Below are 9,715 nucleotides of genomic sequence, written 5' to 3' on the forward strand. Positions count from 1 at the left end.
GTGCTCCTGTGTTAGGTCCATAGATATTTATAAGTATTATATCTTTTTGATGAATTGACCCTTTTACTATTATTTAATCCCTTTATCTCTTCGAACAGTTTTTGTTTTAAAGGCTATTTTGTCAGAAATTAGTATCACAACTCCAGCTCTATTTTGGTTTCCATTTGAATAGAAAACCTTTTGCCAACCCTTCACTTTCAGTTTATGTATGTTTTTATCCATGAGGTGGGTTTTCTGTAAGCAACAGATAGAGTGTTTCTGGTTTTTTTTTTCCTTTTCTTTTCTTTTCTTTTTCTTTTTAACCTATTCAACCTGTCTGTGTCTCTTGATTGGAGAATTTAATCCATTAACATTCAATGTTATTGGATTGAACATTCGATATTACCAGACTTGTCCCAATATTTAAATTGGTCATTGTCTTGGTTGCCTTTATTCCCTTATTTCTGGCTGTTCATTCTTTAGTTTTCATGGAACAGTACTCTCTTCAGTGTTTCTTGAAGAGCTGGTCTGGTGTTGGCAAATTCTTTCAGGTTTTGTTTGTCTGAGAAGATTTTAATCTTTTTTTCCATATAAAGAATAATCTTGCAGGATATAGTAATCTTGGTTGAAATTGTTTCTCTCCTAACACTTTCAATATGTCTTCCCATTCTTTCCTTGCTTCTGTTGTTTCTGTTGAGGGGTCCAGTGTTAGCCTGATCGAATAACCATTTTAAGTCACTTGTCATTTCTCTCTTGCCAGTTTTAGTATATTGTCTTTATCTGTGGTCTTTACCAGTCTGACTAAGATGTGCCTTCAGGAGGATCTTCTTGGGTTGATTCTATTTAGGATCCTTTGTATTTCTTGAGTCTGGATGTTTGAGCACCTGTCTAGACATGAAAAATTTTCTTCTAGGATTTCATGGAATAGATTTTCCATGCTGTTATTAGTTTCTTCATCTTCTGGGATAGCAATTATTCAGTGGTTTAAGCATCTAATGGAATCTAGTATTTCTCGTATATTAGTCTCATGGCTATTTTGTTGTTGTTGTTGTTATTTTCTCTATCTTTCTGGTGTTTTTTTCCTAGGTCAGAATTTTTATTTTCTATGTGGGAGATTCGATCTTCAGTATGGCCTAATAAACTTTTAATACTTTGGTGAGAGTTTTTGATTTCCTCTATTACAGACTTCATCTCTAATAGTTCCATCTGATTGTTTCTTAGAGTGTCCATTTCTTATTTCATATCATGGAAGGACTTCCTAGTCTCTTGTAGTTAATTATCTGTTTTCTGTTCCAAATTATAGAACTTTGTCACCATGAATGTTCTAAATTCTTTCTCTGACATTTTAGTAACTTCCTCTGTGGGGTTTTTTTTTTTCTTTTTCTTTTTAGATGGAGGGGAGATACTGTGTTCTTTTGATGGAGACATATTTCCTGTTTTCTTCAGACCTGAAACTCTTCTTCTACTTCTAGCCATTTGGAGATGTAGTCACTTTTTAATAACTTTTAGGAGAATCTTTCTTTGACTAGGAACAAGTGTGTTTCCCTCTTGTGGACTGATGTGTGTTGAAGTCTCTCTTCTGTTGTGTTTAGCAATGTCATCTCAGAGGGAGTATTCTGTTCAGGTATTTGAAGAGTAGTATCTCCTTTTTCACAGGTGGTTCAGTAAAAGAAAGCATCCCAGGGAGACTTACAATACTAGAGTATTTCAAAACTGTGATTCTAGGCCCATCTAGTCACTCCAGAAGGGTGGAGGGTGTGGAGGAGAGGACAAAATAAGAGGGAAGAAGGTAGGAATTAAAAATATAGAACACTTCATGAATTTGTGTGTCATTAATATGCAGGGGCTATGCTAAACTTCTCTTTATCATTCCAATTTTAGTATATGTGCTGCTAAAGCGAGCACTCTTTTTGGCTTTTAATCTATCCATTTCTTCAGGTTTTTGATCTCTTAGACTAAACATTGACTTCATGATTGCATACTTTCTTGTTTTTTGTTTGTTTGTTTCCCCATGCTCATGCCACACTCTTATTTCTTTAAGATCTGTATATATATTTTTTATTAATATTATTCTGTTCATCTCCCAGTGGATCATCTCCACTTAAAGGCATATTTTCTTCAGCTCTGGGAAATTCTTTTTATTTCTCTCCCTTTTTTTTCTGGTGTAATCCTTTTTTTTAGTCAGAACAATACTCTGGGTTCCCAATAAAGTACAATTTTTTTTAGTTTTTAAAATTTATTGTTATTCATACATTAAAACACTATACAGCATTTAGATTGTGAAGAGACTTTACCAGCATGATATACATCTCAGACCAGGCCAGTTGAGACCACCATACACATCCTCATCAACAGATAATAAGTCTTATCTGTGCCCCACAAGTGTCTTATCTTTCTATTTCCACCCCAAATTTCCTACACTTTTTCTCTCCCACACTCTCTTTCCAATTTGTCTCTAGTGTCTATTACAATTTTTAATACTTTTATGTTCTTCAGTCTTTCAGTCTCTACCATAACATGCAGACAGTCAGTTTATGTTAAGCGGAGATATATGATGTCTCTCTTTCATAGCCTGACTTGCTTCACTCAGCAACAAATCTTCCATATTCATCCACTTTCTATCAAATTCCAGGGCCTTGCTTTTTTTAATGGCTGAATAGTATTCCATGGAGTATATGTGCCACAATTTTTCAGTCCATACACCTGTCTGTAGACATTTGGACTGGTTCCATGTCTTAGTAATTGTGAATAATGCTGCAATGAAAATAGTTGTGCAAGCACTTTTCCAACTGAGTGCTCTCCTGTTCCAGTTCTCTAGTTACACTTCATTCTAACTTCTCCTGCATCTTGAACAAGTAGTACTCTATGCTGTTATTTGCAGGGCATGAGATTGAGGTAGGAATCACTGCAGTTTCTCTTGAAATAAGATTTCTGTTGTGTACTAAACTATTATTAAGATTTCCAATATGGAGTGACTCTAGGGCTGGTCTTGTAGTAAGACTGTTGAGTAAAGTTCTATTCAACTCTTTCTCCACAAGTTTGGTACTGACTTCTGCTAACTTCTTATTAGTCTTGTTCAGTTTATCTGAAAATGATTTTCTAATTTTTCATCATTTTAGATAAAGTTGCTTATATTTTTCAATTCTGTTTTATTAGACTCTTCTTGTGAGGATCTTATTTCATAGCATGAAAATTCCATATCTTTAATTCTGAGTTCCACATGACTTCTTATTGAAGCATAATTACTCTCTCTTAACTGCTCTATGTTTTCTTGAGCTTCTGCTTGTGCCTATAAAAATAGATTAACTTCCAGGACCAGCAGATGGTGTAATGGTTGCACCACTGGCTCCCACATAGTTGACTGGTTTGAATCCTGAACCCAGTAGCTTAAATTCATGCCATGTGCATATGCTTGCATACTCAAAATCTGGAGAGGAGAATGGAAGAGGAATTGTGGCATGGCCATCCCCCCAGAGGGTGACTTCTCACTTTCTGTCTCTCTATATCTCTCTCTGTCTCTCTGGTGAGTGCACAAACCATTTAACAAAAATATCTCTAAGAAAAGTTTGACTTCTTATAATTTTTCTTTCATATCCTGTGTTGCTCTTCCTTCCATCTCCCATTTATACCATTCTACCTGAACATGTTCTATCATATTTATTTCCATTTGACTTTGAGGTTTACTATTTCTTGTTCCAACTTTAGTTTATTCTTCTCTACTTTTACACATTTCTTCTTTATTGCTTTCATAGATGACAACTTCTGCCAGAGAACTCAATTCTTTGCCTTTAGATGTACACATTTTGAAAATTCAGTTTCCAGTTTTACTGTAAGATCGTCAGTCTTATGTCATAGCATATTAACGTACATATCCATTTGAAATTGACTGGCTTTTAAATCACCTTGGAAACTAATTTTTTCATTTTCATATTAACTTAACTTCTTTCTTGTCATTTCCAAGAATTTCTTAAATTCTTTTATGATTTTCTCTAATTCACCATTTTTTCTTTATTTCTTGATCAAAATTATATTCCATAGATCCACTCTTTCTTTAACTGTTCTTTTTCATCCTCTGATGTCTTCTTTTCTCCTTCTTCTTTTCCCCTAATCTGACTTCATTTTCAAATGCTATCCTTCCTTTTGATTTTTTAAAATTATTTTTCATTACTTTTTTTTTAAATCTAAGTCTAAAGGTTTTGTCTTTCAGCTCAGAAATTATATATTCTTCATGATTCAATCTGTTATTAAGACTTTCAAAAGAGATTTTGATTTCCTATATTATGCTCTTCACCACTAGAAGTTCTAACTGGTTCTTTTTAATGGTGTCTACCTCTTCTTTCAAATCCTGGAAAGAGTTACTCATCTTTGTCACCAAGAATATTCTAAAATCTTTTTCTGACATTTCTGAAAATTCTTGTATGCTGTTTATGGTTGAGGAAGAGTTGTTCTGTTCTGTTGAGAAAGAAGTGTTTCTTTGTTTTTCCATATTTCTTGTACCTCTGCACTGTTTTCTAGTCATCCAATGAATTATACACTACTTCCTACTTTTCTGGTGTAAATTATGTAGTGTTGGGGGAGCAGGAAGAATTCTACTTCTCAGATGTGTTCTTGGTAGAGAACTTTGTCTTCCAGTCAAAGAAGTGTATATATAGCAAGCTTTAGATGGTGGTTCCTTTTCCAAATTCTTCAAACCAGATGAACCTGGGACTGAACTGGAAAGATTCAACTGGAAGAGGAAGTAGGAGTCAGAACCAGGGGGTTCGGTTAACTGTAAAATCTCAAAATACTCCTGGGTGGGCAAAAAGGCAGTTAGAGGTCTGAGGTGGTCTTTCTGCCTCAGTTGGTCTGACTCTTGCTGCTCTCTTCTTCATGGTTGCAGACTTGGAGAATTAATAGCAGTCAAGGGATGTAGGAGGGGCAGTCTGGGATGTACCTGGGACAGTGGGAGGTCTAGGGCAGTCTTCCTGCCTCAGTTGATATCACTGATTGCTCTTGCACCCTGCTTCATGACTGCAGGCTGGGGAAATTAATTGACAGTTCCATTTTATAAGGCATTGCTGCCATCTTCAGGAAGCTAACAAAATGAATAATATACTGTTTTGCAGTTGACTTCACTTATAGACATGAAGGCCTTTGTGTAAGTTTTTAACCTGGCACATGAAAGAGCAACCAAGTAAACACCCAATTGAAGAAAACAAGTTTTATCTTCTAAATGATAGAAAACAAAAGGACAGAAATTATAAAAAGGAACCAAATGGCTCTGGAGCTGAAAAGTACAAGAAATGAAATGAAAAATTCACTCACATTTAATAGCACATTTGAGCAGGCAGGAGAACTTGAAGTTTAAAAGTCTGAGCAACAGACAGAAAAGAGTTAAGAAACAGAGTCTAGGGGATCTAAGGAATTAGCCCAATGTAATTATGGAGACTGGAAACTTGCAATTTTACAGGATAGGCCAATATGCTAGAGACCAAGGGACAAGCTAATGGTATAGTTCTAGTTTGAAAGTGGTCAGGCTGGAGTGTCCCAGCTCGCAGGACAGTCGAACAGGTTTCCTGAGGGAAGGAGTGAGAGACGGGATGAATGGCACTCTGTCACAGCACAGAGATGATGCAGTGTCTCTTCAGGGTCGTCTCTTTATTGTGGGCAGCATGGAGACGATGCGGTGTCACAGCTCAGGGTCATCCAGAGACGACGCGGTGTCACAGCTCAAGGTCATACAGAGATGACACGGTGTCGCAGCTCAGGGTCATCCGGAGATGATGCGGTGTCGCAGCCAGGGTCATCCAGAGATGACACGGTGTCACAACTCTTCAGGGTCTTCAGGGTCATCTGGCGATTATGGGCCAGGGATCGTGGTTATATACATGTTGGTGGTCTGTGATTGGTTGAATGAAGGATAGTAAAAGGTGAGTTATGATTGGTTGCTTTGTGGACCAATCATGAGGTGCTGGATATGCAAATCTGAGGGATTCTAAGCTCACCGATTTGCTATGGGAAGTGGCCAATCGGAGTATGGTTTTGAAGGTGAGGTTTTTGAAGGGGAGCCAATTGTGGCATTTGTAATTGTTTGCTCTCTGAGCCTAATAGTAAGAGATTCATGAAAATGGCCTCTCGGACTCGCTGATGTGCAGTTTTCCACACTGGAGTCCCAAGAGAGATACAATGATGCAGTCCACATTCAAAGGCTATCTGCTAAGAATTCTTTCTTGCTTGAGGAAGGTCTATCTTTTTGCTTTTTCTTATTCAGGCATTCAAGTGATTGGATGGGGCTTATCCATTTTATGTAGGGTAATCTACTTTGTCAAAAAACTATGAAGTCAAATATTAATCTCATCCAAGAACATCCTCACAAAAATATCCAGAACAACCCTTCACTACACATATGGACACCTTGGCCCAGCCAAGTTGACACAAATAGTAATCATTATGTTACATATATTTTAACACAATTTAACAATTTTTCTTAATATATAAAATAACCACTCTTGTGGGAATGCAGAGAAATTGGAACATCTGTGCATCACTGGTGGATGTAAAATGGTGCAACTGCTCCTTGAAAAAGTTTAGTAATTCCTTTAAAAGTTAAAACTAGAATTACTATGATCATTACACTCCTAGGTATATACTCAAAAGAATTGAAAGCAAGGCCTTAAATAGATCCCAATATACTGATCCTTATAGTCGCATTATTCACAATAGCCAAAAGGTAGAAAAAATTCAAATGTCCAATAGATAAATGGGTAAACAAAATTGATATATACATATAATGGCATACTATTTAGCCTTAAAAAGGAATAAAATTTTAATACATATCTCAATGTGGATGAACACTGAAAATATTATACTCAGTGAAATAAGCCAGATAAAAAAGACAAATATTGTATGAGTTTACCTATGTGGGATGTCCATAATAGATAAATTTACAGAAAGCATAATAGATTTCACAAGCAACTGAGGGGAGAGGGGAATGAGGAGTTACTGTTTAACAGGTACAGTTTTTTATTAAAAAGTTCAGGAAATGGGCTGGCAGATGGTGTGGTGGTTGGGGTGCTGGACTCCCACATGGCTGACTGCAGTTTGAGTTCCAGACCTGGAAGCTTGCTTTCTCGCTTTCTCTTTCTGTCTCTCTCTGGCCAAATTTAAAATGAAATAATAATGACAAATAAAATTAAATAAATAAAATATTTTTTTAAAGTTTGGAAAATAGATAGTGGTGATTGTTGCACAGCATGAATGTACTTAACACTGCAGAATTGTGCATCTTAAATGATTAAATAGTAAAATTTATATTCTGTTTTGTGCATAGTTTTATCTTTTCTTCCCATTTGAAGGATATACTTGTTGGCTATAGTAATCTTGGTTGAAATTGCTTTTCTTTTAATGCTTTGAATATATGTTCCCACTCTTCTTGCTTGCATTGCTTCCAATGAGAGGTTCAATGTTAGCCTGAAGGGAAACCTTTGTAAGTAACTTGACGTTTCTCTCTTGCCATTTTTAGAATCTTATCTTTATCTGCAATTTTGGTCACTCTGACTATCATGTGCCATGGAGAGGATCTTCTTGGGTTGATTTTATTTGTGGTCCTTACTATTTTTGGGGACCGGATGTTTGAATGCTTCTCTAAGTTTGGAAAGTTTTCTTCAATGCCCTTAGATTCTTAAATATCTGTCAAGTCCATTTGATTTATGGTAAAATTTAGACCTCTTTGCTTGATTTTTGTTTTGTTTTGTTTTGTCTGGATGATCTATCCAAAGGAGATAGTAGGGTGTTGAGATCCCCAACAACTAGTGTGTTGCAGTCTGTCTCTCCTTTTACAACTAGCAGTCATTTCTTCATGTATATGGGTGCTCCTGAGTTGGGTGCATAGATAATAGTACGCCTTATATATTCTTAAATTAGCCCTTTTACTACTGTATAATGGCCTTCTTGTCTTTTCTTACAGTTTTTGTTGTAAAGCTTATTCTGTCTGAAATCAGTGTTGTGACTTCAGCCTTCTTTTGGTTTCCATTTGCATGGAATATCTTTTTCCATTTCTTCAGTTTTAGTCTGTGATGGAATATCTTTTTCCATTTTTTCAGTTTTAGTGTGTGTATATCTTTATCCATGAGATGTGTTTCTTGTAGGAAACAAATAGATGATTTCTGGTTTTTTTTTCATCTATTCAGTCAATGTCTCTTGATTTGAGAATTTAATCCATTGACATTCAACATTATTACTGATATTTCTGGACTTTCCCCTGGCACTATATTAGCCATATTTTCAGTCATTGTTGTTGTTGTTGTTCTCTTATCTCTATCTGTCTTTCTTTATTTTCCCTGGTATATCACTCCCTTCAATACTTCTTCAAGAGCTGTTTCATGTTGGTGAATTCTTACAGGCTTGGTTGTTTGAGAATATTTTTATCTTTTCTTTCCATTTGAAGGATAGTCTTGCTGGATATATTAATCTTGGTTTAAATTGTTTTTCTAGTAAAATTTATATTCTGTATATCTTGCTACAGTAGCAAAAAAGAAGAAGAAAAAATAGAAGTATTGGCATAGAAGTGTGTTGGAATGAAAGATATTGGTCAGAAAATAGTACTTTATAGTTAAAATTTTGAAGTGCTCTAGGTTATGACCTGATACAAGGGACAGCCATAAGTGCAGACTAGAGACATAAATTGGAAGTGAAGATGACCGAAGGCAAAGAGGACAATAAATCAAAGGACAGAATAAGTCATCATTGTAACCTCTCAAGTCTCCAAAGATGATGGATGTAGAGAGTAGTATGGGCATTTAGGTCTTAAAATATTTCATCAATATTGGATAAAGAACTATAAATGATCAAAGAAGGGGATACAAGTAAATCAGCAAGTGATATGAGCTTAAATGAGGTCTAGGAATGAAGGAGTATATGTTTAAAGGCAGAGATGGCTATTATTTATGCCAGTTATCCTGATTCTACACAAATTGGTTTGAGCATGTTTTCCCTTGAGGGTGTGAAGACAGGTTTACAAAGAATTTCTGGCGATATTTTTCAGGGAATGAAGATTTTGTACTAATAATTCAGCCTAAAGCAAACGAGCTAGCGGCAGAAGAAGCTGGACCTTCAGAAGAAGGTTCCACATGGTTCCAGTGAACTAGATTTTTCAGGGAATGAAGATTTTCTACTAATAATTCAGCCTCCAGCAAACGAGCTAGCAGTAGGGACCACCCCCCTCTGTGCACCCTCAGCCTTCTATCTCTGTTTCTGTGTCTCAGTTCCTGTCTCTCCCTCCTTCTGTCTTCCCCCCTTTTTTTTTGTAATTTTTCCTTTTTACACTTTTTTAAAAAGGCACAGTTTTTCTCTGGCTCTCAGTTCCACCTTTAATCTTGTTAATTATCGCTCTGGTCCTCCCACCCAGGCAGAAGAAGCCGGGCCTTCAGAAGAAGGTTCCACATGGCTCCAGTGAACTAGATTTTTCACACGGCATGCAAGTGCACTGTATGGTTTTGTATTTTGTGATTTTTTTTTAAAAAAAAGAACAGTAATTACAATTTTTTTATTTGTTTGTCTTTTTTTTCTCTTTTTGTTGTTGTTTCTCTCTCTCTTTTTCATTTTCCTTTTTCTTGTCTCTCCACCCTCCAATATCCTTTCAATGTGTTTTTAGACAGATCAAAGAGCACTGTAGCTAAACATCCAAATACTAATAGGGTTAAAATATTCCCCAATATCTACTGAATCTGCTGCACCAGTGATCACAACAGAACAGCAA

At 36.1% G+C, this 9,715-nt stretch overlaps 1 non-coding gene across 1 annotated transcript; it reads right to left on the minus strand.

The window, feature by feature from the left end:
* Positions 1–1,777: 1,777 nt before the first annotated feature.
* LOC114005368 (U6 spliceosomal RNA) lies at positions 1,778–1,884 on the minus strand. Its single transcript, XR_003547228.1, has one exon. It is a non-coding gene; the product is annotated as a U6 spliceosomal RNA (small nuclear RNA).
* Positions 1,885–9,715: the final 7,831 nt, after the last annotated feature.

The sequence above is a fragment of the Tupaia chinensis genome, unplaced genomic scaffold, assembly GCF_000334495.1.
Source record: "Tupaia chinensis unplaced genomic scaffold, TupChi_1.0 Scaffold143675_1, whole genome shotgun sequence".
NCBI lineage: Eukaryota > Metazoa > Chordata > Mammalia > Scandentia > Tupaiidae > Tupaia > Tupaia belangeri.